The sequence below is a fragment of the Rhamphochromis sp. 'chilingali' genome (assembly GCF_963969265.1).
Source record: "Rhamphochromis sp. 'chilingali' genome assembly, chromosome: 8".
In the NCBI taxonomy this organism is placed as follows: domain Eukaryota; kingdom Metazoa; phylum Chordata; class Actinopteri; order Cichliformes; family Cichlidae; genus Rhamphochromis; species Rhamphochromis sp. 'chilingali'.
The window spans coordinates 17672978-17685064 of record NC_137935.1 but is presented as its reverse complement, the minus strand read 5'-3'; positions in this window follow the sequence as shown (position 1 = coordinate 17685064).

Here is a 12087-nt window from a genome sequence, read left to right as displayed (position 1 = left end):
AAATAAATAAATAATACGAGCAAAGTCGAATATAAATGCAATAAGACATGACATCGAAATATTACTACAATATTGTACAGTATAGTGTGGAAATAAGAAGTAGAGTGAGCTTGTGCATTGCCTCTCACAGAATTAATGTAATCTTCCTGAGCAGAGGGAAGCCATCGTATACTCTTTTGGCCATATAGTATGTTGTACAGGATATAGGCTATATTACGGTACGTGCAACATGAAGCCACAAGATGGCAGACAAAGATAGAGGAACTTGAGAACTGAGTTTTTAAGAGGCAGCAGAATGTAGCAAAACCCATATAGATCCCTCTAACAACACTAAAGTTTGAGTTTAACCTCACGTGATGTGACTATTTTGATGTATTTTATAATTACTTTTGCATACTTTTTCTCATTTAAATGCTACTATAAATTAATTTTGCACTTTTTCTTCATATGTGCACTATGGAAACTGATATATTGCTCCATTAATCCCATTATCTTGACCAAAACAAACAAACAAACCAATCAATAAAAAAAGAAACAGCACACAAATACACTATGTCAAAATATGTCTGTGATATGGGAGTTTGGCATAAGTGTGGAGTGGCTGGCAAGCAGAGAACTCCTTCCTTGTGAAGAAAATTACTTGAAGCAATCTGAGGTTTTGAAAGAATCCAGAATATCTGTTTTGTTCTTGTTCTTTGCTTATTTATTCATCACCTTACCATACCTGGATATACATACATACACACATGAGCTCACAGCAAGCCCAGGGCCCAGGGAGTACAGGGCCGCCCAAGGGCAACAGGTGATAGATTACAGAGCCTTCCATTCTGCTACTATCTCTCCAAGTCCCTCCCTGCCTTTGTTCTTCTTTGGCAGATCCACTCATCCTCCCTGGCCTTGTTAAAAGCTCTTTTCACTAAGATTAAAGACAGAAGGAAACACAAGGCTCAACATCGTGTGGGGGCACGGATGTTTTCTTAAGGTGGGCTACAAGAATGGCTGGCCTCAAAGGTGTGCAGCAGGCTGAAAGAAAAAGGGGGAGGTGGGCAGGTGGGTGTGCTTCCGTTAGGCGCTTTTCCTTTATGGGTGTCCCAATGCTCATTGTATCTTTGTCTCTCTTGTCCTTTTCCTTGTCCTTTTGTTCACTGCAGTATCATCACTAGAGTTGATATTTGCTGGGCTGCAGGACAAACAAGGTGTTTGCAATATCTGCGTGTGGGATGTTTGGGAGTTTTGACCTTGGGCTGTGCTGACGCAGTTCAGACAAATAGAAAAGTTGCCTGCTGGATTCACATGCCGTTAAGAATGCAGAAATACAAAGGGAGGGAAAATGTGCAGAAATGAGACTTCTTCGTGCACCAATCCAGACAGTCTCAATCCCAGATCAAAACAAATGCGTTCATTAGGGAATCCCCACATAAACCATACAACATTTACAATGTTTACAGCAAACAATGAGTCATGTTCCAGGGCATAGTTGGAGACAGGTGAGCTCTGTATTTGGCTGGCATCACTGTAAATATAAAGGTGTCTGTCACACCATGAGTCATAGCCCACACAGTAAAACAGATGGATTCTTGCTGTTTTAGAAAGAAAACAAAGGCATTAAGTTTATGAAGTAAGGGCTATTAAAACACAAGGTGTTGTAAATTGATGAAAGGTGTGAATGCATTAATGAGTGAAACACATGCAAGCATTTGTGATGACATACTTCACCTATGCAGAACTTGAAGTCTGAAAAAATCTAAAACCCAGCTGTTAAAAACATAAGAGGCAGACTGTCGTGTGTGCTAGTTTGGAGAATGACTAGTACAGCTCTGCTTCCCACTAAGGGGGTGTATTTATGTGCATACCTGCTCTGTACAGTAGTCCTTGTGCAACTGTTTGTTTGCACACCAGGGCATTCACTTCAGCTTCTACTTCACGTCGCTCTGTTTAAGTCAGCAAATCCACACAAGAGGATGAGAGCAGAAGCCCCAGGCTATCTGAATCACAGTAAGTAAAGGGAACGGGAGTGACACATTTACAGAAGAGGGCTACAGTGTTTGAAACGAGTGAGAAGAAAAAGAGATCATCTTTTAAAGTCAAACTGAGGTCTACACAAAAAGGAGAGCAGTCTCTCATATCATAAATATCAGCTTCCTTTTAGCTAGTCATACTTCATGTTCCTTTCATCTTCCCATCATCAAAAGAGATGTCACGCTGTGGGTCCCCTACATTTAGCTAAAAATACATAACAGCCTACAGCACTGCATTTTGGAAATGAAAATAAAACCACAATGACTAGCTTATGTCATGCACCCTTTGTATTTGGGTTTTGCTAAGATATTTAAAAAGGCTCGATAATGCTGACTGACTCAGTGCAGTTACAAAAACAAGTGTGGATACATTGGAGATTACTAAGCACCTTTAATCTAGTTGAATTTACTTCTGTTTTTTAAAAGGTATGCATGCCTACAATGTACCTAATGTACCAGCTGAGTAGGAACAGAGAAACCTAAAACAATTTTGTGTTGCTGAATTCCTTCTATTGATATTGTTTGTGGAAAGAAACCTTACAAATGATATTTCAATAAAAGTTATTTTTGGGTGGATCTGCATATTTGAGTTTCCCAGATTGTTTTTCCGAATGCCCGTCCATTTTTCTGTGATTAGGGCCGGCACTAGCAGTACACGGAGACTGTGTTGGAGCAGGTCTTAAACAGGTGATCGGTAACAGATGATAAATTGTATCTTTTAATGCAGGAATGTTCAACTCATCTTACATTGTGGGCCCATAAAGCCCACTTTGATCTTAAGTGGGCCATACCAATCAAATCCCCCCTTCTGTTGGTGTAAAGGCGTTTTTGTCATTTAATCCCTCAGATATTTTAATAATAATAATAATAATGATAATAATAATAATACATTTTATTTAAATAGCGCCTTTCAAAGCACCCAAGGACACTGTACAACAGATAAAAACTGGAAATATACACAATGATAAAAATAGAAGATAAAAGTTAAAACATACAGAAATTTAAGAATAGGCAATTTTACACAGATGAGTTTTGAGGGTGGACTTAAAAAGAGAGAATGAACTAATATTTCTGAGGTCCGGGGGTAGGGAATTCCAAAGTCGAGGGGCAGAGCAGCTAAAGGCCCTCCCTCCCATTGTGATCAGACGAGCAGAGGGAACAGAGAGAGAAAGAGAAGATGAAGATCTGAGGCAGCGGGATGGGAGCTTCATCTGTAATAAGTCAGAGAGGTACGGTGGAGAGAGAGAATGAATAGCCTTGAATGTATACAGAATTATGTTAAAATGGATGCGAAATTTGACCGGGAGCCAGTGAAGTTGCTTCAGGATTGGGGAGATGTGGTGGGTAGAAGAAGTCCTAGTAATAATACGGGCAGCAGAGTTCTGGACACGTTGGAGCTTGTTGATAGATTTTTGTGTAAGGCCAAATAATAATGAGTTGCAGTAGTCAATTCTAGAGATAACAAGATTATGGATGAGAATGGCAGTGGCGTGAGGTGTGAGGAAGGGGCGGAGGATATAATATAATATTTCTGATATAATAATATCAGAAAAGGAAGTGCAATTCTAACAGCATATCTCTTTTTCTATATATTAAAGACTATTTGGGCTCATGAAATAAATGTGGAAAATTGCAGAAAAAGTTCATTGCCCAGACTGTCCTGTAAAATTTATTTTCTATGGTAGATAAAAAACTGGAACCTTTCTGTCAATCTGCTTCTCAATTACTTTGATCTATTATCATGGTCATGGAGGAGGTCATTAGGAAAAGCTAATGCAAACAAAACTTATGGAAATACAGTCAGACTTTTTTGTTTTGCGATCGTTAGTGACGTTACAGCTTATTGGCCTTTTGAAATAAACCCATTGTAAGGCTCTTTCCATTAATAGGCTACTGTAAGTTTGGACAAAAATAACCAAGACCTTTGAAGATTTACAGTTTGTGGCACTTGTTAGCTTAATATAAAGTTAAAGATACATTTTACTTGAAATAAGGACTGAGAATTTTGCAATTACCTATGCTAAAGTCCCAGTATGATTATTATATAGACTTCATTGTAGACAACAGCTGCTGGTGGCTAATGTAATGGACATGTAAGTATGTCTGTACTATTTTTAAACTAGACTGTCTAATTTCACTCTGCAGGTGGCCATGTACATGCACTGAGGTAAGGAATGAGTGTCAAAAGAAACCAAGAATGCTTTGGAGTTCAGGGTCAAGCAAACCCAAAACAGCAACAAGCCTGGATTCTTTCAGTGACCGGTGAACTAGTTGATCATGTTACTTCAGGGCAGCTTTTGGTATAAGCTTGTTTGTACCCTTCATATAAGGTGTTTGCCACTTGTAACTGAAAGCTGACATTTTCTTGTGTTGGAGGTGACTCTCCTCTTACTTTCCAAAGGTTAGTATCACTGATCCTTGCAAAAAGCCCAGATTTTGTTACTTGGACTTGCATGACTATTGTGACTCTGTCTCTGGATTTGGACCTATTTCTAATCATTTGTTCTCATGAGCTTGTTTTTGTATTTCTGGGAAAATGACGAGTTTGCATAGTACGCTAAATCCATTCCACATGAGTTGGCTGACTATGCTGAGGATTTACGATCCCTTTAATTCTGAGTAAATGAATGATGCAGAAAATAAAAACATAAAGAAGATTTTAAAGAGTTCCCAACGACTAAACTAAAAGTTCTTTGAGTGTCAGAAACATAAATGTGTTTCTGAAATACACCCTGTTGTCAGTTTAAGGGGTATATAATTAAAACCAATCTGCTGTTACGAGGTTCATTTGAGTTTACATAAAATCTGTTTTAAAGAGCTGTCAGTTGGAAAGAGCGTAAGGTCATGTTGTCAAGGGTTAAGAGCACAGGCAGGATTTGCTATGTTATGGCTCTCTCAAACAGCAGCAGCTTTCGCATAAATCTTCCTCTCTCAGTGCAGATATTCACCTCTCTTGACCTCCACACCACCCATTTTGCTCTCCTTCCACTTTTCACACTGTCACACCCCAACCTGGAGGAACAGGAGAGGAGCAAATGGTTGTTTGTGGTCAGGTGTTTTGGGAAAGCAAAAAAGATTCATGCTGTTTCTATTTCAGTCACAACGTTTTTTTTTTTCATTTAAAGAAAGATATTCAAAGCTAACAACTGCTCATATTTCTCCATCTGGCTGTAGGCGTAAAACAATGTAAAAAAAAAAAGTTAGACCCCCCCTCCCCCCCCACAACAAAAACAACAACAACAACAAAAAGACAATTTCCGCTCTCGAACACTTTATTAAAATTTTTTTTTAAAAAAGTAGTCAAACTTTTCCTTGCATAATGCAGAAATAACATTTGAAAGTAAAAGAAGGTGCTCAGTATTCCTTGGCGTGATGAGAGGTTTTTTGTTGGGGAGGAAAGAGGAATAGTGAGTGAATGTAGCATGAAAGACAACAATAAGACCCTGTTTTCCTCACCATGTTTCCTGTAGCTCAAAACATGCTTTCTTTTTGGAGGTTTACTCAGAGTTTAAAATTAACATCTTATTTTTCACATGTTGCACAAATAAGCCACTGGCCAAAAGTCATTGCTGAAATCACAAAAAGAGGGTGGGGGTGGGGGGAAAGCTCATTAACACATGATATTTTAATTAGCAACATGCCCTGATTTGTTCCTTGTCTTCTTCTTGGCTTCATTAAAATAAACAGTCACAGCGTGAGTGCCTGCTGGATGAAACTTGTTGAGGAATCTTTGCATGATGTCATTCACGATGTGTGGAATTCATACTGATCTGCTGTAAAGATCATCCTTCAAGTCTTCCAGGTAAAAGGTAAAAGAGTTGCTAGAGGTGGCGTGCCTGCTCACCTCTGAACGAGACTCCCAGTGTTTCCTTTCTTTCTATCCTGCACTGCAGACAACAAGAACCAACATCTCTTCATATAGGAATGTTCTGTGATCGTTACTGAAAGGTCCATAAACTGCGAAACGTTCCGTGAATATGCCAGACTGCACGTAGCCTGCACGCGGGCTCAATTTCGCTCTATATCCTGCACCCCCCCCCCCCCCCCCCCCCCCCCCCCAAGTCCCCCACTAGATGAAGTCACCTTTGCTGCTACTGTAGTGTGTTAAATAAAGCGTCGTCATTAATAATTCGTCATTTTTAGGCACGCATCAGATGGATGCGTAGATTATGTTCGTCAATAACTGCAAACTAATTTTATTACACACTTTGCTAATGACCCCTCCCCAACAAACGAACAAACAAACAAACAACAGAAAGTCACGAGTGCCTGCGGACGTGCACAAGATTGAGATCTGGATTAGTGTGAAGCGTTCGTGGGATGCCTGAATGAGTGAAAACTGCTTTTTGGGATCGGTTCATGATAAAGTGAATTAGCACGTTATGTAGCGGATCGTCCAGGCAAACGCGCAAAGGGGGTGAAAGTGCGCAGAACAATGATGCTTGCTGAGAGTGAACGATAGGAGAGCTCTGCCTGTAAAGAGGAGGAAATCCCCGCTACACACAAAGCCTGTGTCTATAATCTGACACTCCAAAGTGCACATGTATTATTTTCGTAGAACAAAAGCAACTTCGATAAGGTTACATACGAATTAATTACCTAATCTCTTTTTTGCCACTAGCTCACCCATCTCAGGGGTTATCTCTCACGTTCTCAGCAGGCCCAGCAGTCTCATATCCCTGCCTCAGGCGCACACACATCAGCCTGCTCTCTGCACCACCCCCTTCCTCTCACATGTGTCAAAAAGCATGGGAATTTATCTCCTCCACACAGATATAATCCCTTAATTATCTGATTATGGCACTCCACACAGGTATTCAGGGATGAGATCTGGTGCCTGTAAAAGAAATATGCATTAAACCATTCACTGAGACCTGTTTCCTATGGATTATCATCCCCCAAGAGACAATTCCCATCAAAGTAAATCGCTGGACAAAAGGGATCACCAACTTTCTGTTGATTTACAGTGACCCCCCCCCCAAGTTAAACAGAGCCAGCTCACTGTAGGGGTCAGTGGTTCAGGGTTTTCTTTAATTTATGACAAGAGTCTGTTGCTAAAACAAATCTAAAAAAAAAAAAAAAAAAACACACCCCAAAATATCCCAGGAGAACAGGTACAATGTAGGTCAATGAGTAATGAAATCCAAAAGTGTGGATGTGAAGAAGACACTCCGTCCAAGTCATGGTGTTCATTTGTATGTTCTTGCAAGTTCGTGCACGCCCTTGGCCTGTCCCGTAGCAATGTGTCAGTGAGAGGAAACACTTGCCCCAAAAGGATGATGTAAGGGGCTATGATGGATGACATCATTGACCATAACACCCATATATCCACAAAGCAGATATATGCCTGTGCACATCTTTTTTGTTTCTCAAGAGGATAGAATAATTTCACTAGTGACTCTTTGCAAAAAATATTCAGGTTTGGCTATTTTTAATTAATTAATTAATTAAAATATGAATAACACTGACACACAGTGTTTGAATTGGCTGAAATTGGCTGAAATTAACAAAACAAAGTGAGGTTTGATCCATTTCTTATGCAATTAGTGCAGAATGTAATGGAAAACCTCAGTCTTTTATAAGTCTGATAATTTGCTGCTTTCAGCATGAAATATGAGTATTACTGAATATTTAATATTATGAGCAAGTAAAAATAATAAATGAATGATTAGAAACTATTTTGTTTAAACTGATCATTAGTTGCTATACACAGTATGTATAAAATTAAAGGAACTGGACTACACTCCACCACATAAGCCTGCTAATATGTCCTAATTCCACCTCACAAAATCTTCCCCTATTAGTAACAGGAGAGAGGGTCATTGACCTCACTAGTTGGGTTAATCTATGGCTTGTGGGGAAACCCAAAAGGCCAGGTGTGCAACACCTGTGCTTTGGTTTGGACGCCTGTGCAGGTGAGTGTGTGTTTCACCCTTATTCCCTCGCTGGCTTTCCCCCCTGCTGTCCTCCTTTAAGCTCCTCTAATTGTGTTCTCAGCCCACATCCTCTCAAAAAGCCCCAAACACAACCTCTGCTCCTCCTCATGTTGCCGTTCTCTTTATTCCACTCTTTCCTTTTTTTGCAGAGGAATCTTTAATGTGTCAGTGTGTAGCTCGTGTATAAGACTGAATGATGTTTAATTACTTACCAAATGATGGTTCATGAAAGTTAAAGTTGTATAAAAAGTGGATTTTTTTAAATTCTTCACACATATAACATTATTTTGCATTCATATGCTTTACTCCAAATAAGCAGCCTAACAAGATTAATAACCTTGCTGAGACACAGGAATTCATATTTGGGATTATTTTAACAAAACAATGAATTTCATGATTCATACCTTTTTGAAATCCAATTACTGTGGTTTTGCAGAAATGAGGAGATTTATAGAGCACTCCTATGTGTCTAAATGCTTCTTTATGTTTACAGGCTAGTCACTAACTGCCCCTGTCATCAGAGCAGTTAACTCTGGGCAATAAAACAGCACACAAAATGTGGCAGAGAAAGCAAACCAATGAGCAAAAAGTCACAATGAACAAGTAAAATCAACCATCATACAGACTGTTAATATTTAAATATGGAGTTTTACTTTAAACTGAAATGTAAATACTACAAAATACTAAAACTTTAGATACAATATCTATATTTGACCTTTGTTTATTTTATTTAGATTGTGCTTTGGTGTGTTTTTGCAACTGCTTTGACTGAGATTCACGAGCAGGACAGTCTAAATAAAATCGAAAGCATAATAACACAGGCCATCTTTCCGAGGTCAGCTAAGGATAAAAAAAATCCCCCAAACCAAAAACAAAACACCTTATTGTGGTGAGGTGGTGATGATAAGTTTATCTTTTGAGTTTGAAGGAGTCCAGCTGCAGCTCTGTCCTTACTTCCTCTCACTTGTCATTGCTACTTACCTCAAATCACAGGGTATGCACAAACAAAACTGACTCTCATTTCCAGAAGAAGCGTGGCTCTCCGTGTGTTTGCTTTAACTTTTCATCATCTAATCTCAGTCTTGTGTGCCCACTTCAAGCATTAGCCGCAGACTTGTCACCTTGGTTTAATTAAAAGAGTAAACGTGGCCAAACGTGGCCACCCCCCTGCCCCCTCCCGTTGCCTTTATCCTCTCTGTCACCATTTTGCAGGATGAATTTATAAAGGCTCATTTCCTTGAAGGGTGACTTAAATTCTTCAAAGGGCTCTCAATTAATAAAGTTAAATCGTTTTCCAACAGTAGGCTGTTAGAAGGCTGAGATTAGATTAGCTGGCCACACTGCACTGAGTGGCAAGCCTCCAGGGCCCTGACTGGTGGGAGAACAGGACACAATGGTGCAAAAGGATTAGCTTTTGTGGATGTGACACATTTTGAGGGGGCTCAGAAGTTCTTTTGAGCTCACCTGGGAAAGTGGCAATTTAGTCGATCCCTTCTTTAGTCACTATGACAACAACGTCCCTCTTACACACACAAGTGTAAACACGCATCAAGGTTTAATCCACTCAATCCTGCTATGATTTTTACCACTTTGAACTACTTTCAGACACTTTTCTTAGTTTCACACGGTTAGTTTCTGATTAACCTTCTCATCTCCTAATTCAAAAGCACATCCTTTAGGCTATGAGAGCTTCTTTACAGGGCACCGCCCCTCCCCTCCGCTCACCCAGAGCACCTACACTCATGCCCCTTGGGGCAGAAACAAATAACCTCTTGTGGGATCTCCCCAGCAGGAAGCTTCAGCAGTGCAGAGCTGCTGATCACTTTCCCGTGTCCAGCAGCTGAAGGGATGAGAACCTTTTGGTGCTTTTCTGCTTAAGGTGCGACTTTACCTTACAGTAAACAATACGAGAGCATATGGGCAACATGTGGCCTGTACCTCCCAAGATGCTTGCCTCTTCATCCCTTGTGCAAAAGTTTTCAATAAAAAGCACAATTGTTCTCTCATGTAAATGTGGCATTGATTAGAAGCCAAGCAAAATTCTGCTCTGATGTTGTGATTGCAGTGGAAAGTGTGTAAGATCTTCTCTTTGATCACCACACATGTAACCAGCAACAGGAGTTCACAGCACATGGGGCCAATAAATCATCAAACAACGGGGGAAAAAAAAGTCACTCAGGTGGAAAATGTCAGATGTGGGTGGTGTTCTCAGGTGAATTTTAACTGTCAAGCATGAGGAATGAAATTAAAGTATTAGGAAAGTTTCATGATGTGCTGATGAGTGGATGTCGGAGGAGGATTTTGAAATGCTCATTTGGAGTTTGTTTGCCTGTAGCCATGCTAAATCAGCTCTGTTCTGTTCTTGAATCAGAGCTGCAAGCGATTGCCAGCCAGGACAGGCAACCACTGTGAGCTAACTTCCTTTACTTTCTAGACACACACACACGCACGGCTAATTTATAGACATACATCCACACTAAAGATTGGGTTCGTTATTGCATGTGTATGTAAGTCTGCATATGTGTGTGATTGAAGCCCTTTCATTTCCTCACTAATCTCTTAATCATAGAGCCCACCTGGGGGCTGCAGCCTCTGTTTGCACAGCAGTCACTTTCCATGATGTCACTTCCCCTCTCAGAAACCCCCCACCACACATGCACACAGATACCTAGTTCATACATACAAAACTATAAAACTGTCCTCTTGTCTACTGATATTGATTGTGGTTTTGAGATCAGAGCTAGCATTTTAAAGGTAAAGATCACAGCCAGCTGGTAATTAAAATACACATAAATTCAAACTACAGAAGACAACACCATCATCACCACATGTGCGGGAAGAGAGCAGTGCGAGTGAGGAGGACCTCACATGTCTTTCTATTTTTAGATGTTTATTGTTGGATGCTTAAATAGAAACAAAGAACATAGTAGGAGAAACTCAGGAAGTTTACTTTGAGCTTCCACTCATTGTATTCTTCTCCAGGGTTTTATTGTGATGTAGCTTGACAGGACAATCCGCCACAAGAAATAAGAGACAGTGGAAGGCCTGCAGAGCCTTTTAAAGTTTAGAAACCACTTCATTCACCGAAGTGTAACTAAACAAAAAAGAGCAGCCAAGACAGCCATGTTTCTTAAATAAAAGGTCTGGATCTTATATGGCACTTTTCTTTTTGAGCATTTCAAAATCCTTTATACAAAATTTATTTTAATCCCATTAACACAAGCACTTTTTTCTATGTCTAAGTTATTTCTGACATTCATTACACATAGACGGTCGGATGAATGCATCGAGAGCAATTTAGGGTTCAGCATCTTGCTCAAGGATGCTTTAGCACAAGGACTGGAGCAGCCAGGGATCCAGCTGCCACACTTCAGATTAGCGGATGACCTGCTCTACCTCATGAGCCACAGCCACACATACAGAGCAGACCTGAACTTTTCTGGAGATCAACAGAGCTGAAAAGAGAACATAAATGTCCAAATTGGCCATTAGGGGACTTTTAACAGATTTTAAACAGCCACACCACCAGCACAACTCGGTGTCCAACATCCAATTACTCCCATGTGCGAATAGGGCAGGTAACTTCTGGTAAATTCACAGCGAGAGAGTTTCCTTCGTACATCCTGCCACTGTACATCTACAGTTGGCGCCATCCTTCTCCAAAACCAGACCAAATATTTCTAATAGCGAAATTTGATCTGACATCAACTATCTTCTGCTACACAGTGGAATATCTGGGAGAATGTCTGCATCTTCCCAACACTTTCCTTTGACTAGAGTTTATTTTGAAGGCTCCTTATAGGGGTTGGATTACTTTCACTATGCTATGTTAAACCGAAGCATTTATAAACTCCAATAAAGCTGGCAGAACACGGGCAAGATGAATTACAGGTGTACTAAGTGCATAGTAGAGTGTCATTAAAACAAGAGGTAATATCAGAAACGTGTAAACATGCTCTTAATCCAAGTTCTTTGAAATGCCTTTTTGGCATCAAAGTTCATTTAAGCGTTTATTTAAAATGTTTCAAAATGATCTGCATCAGCATCTGATATGTTGTCTTTGAACCACTTTCCTTTTTGTAATAATTTACATTTTACACAACATAACTTTAGTTATGTTTACTTGGTATATC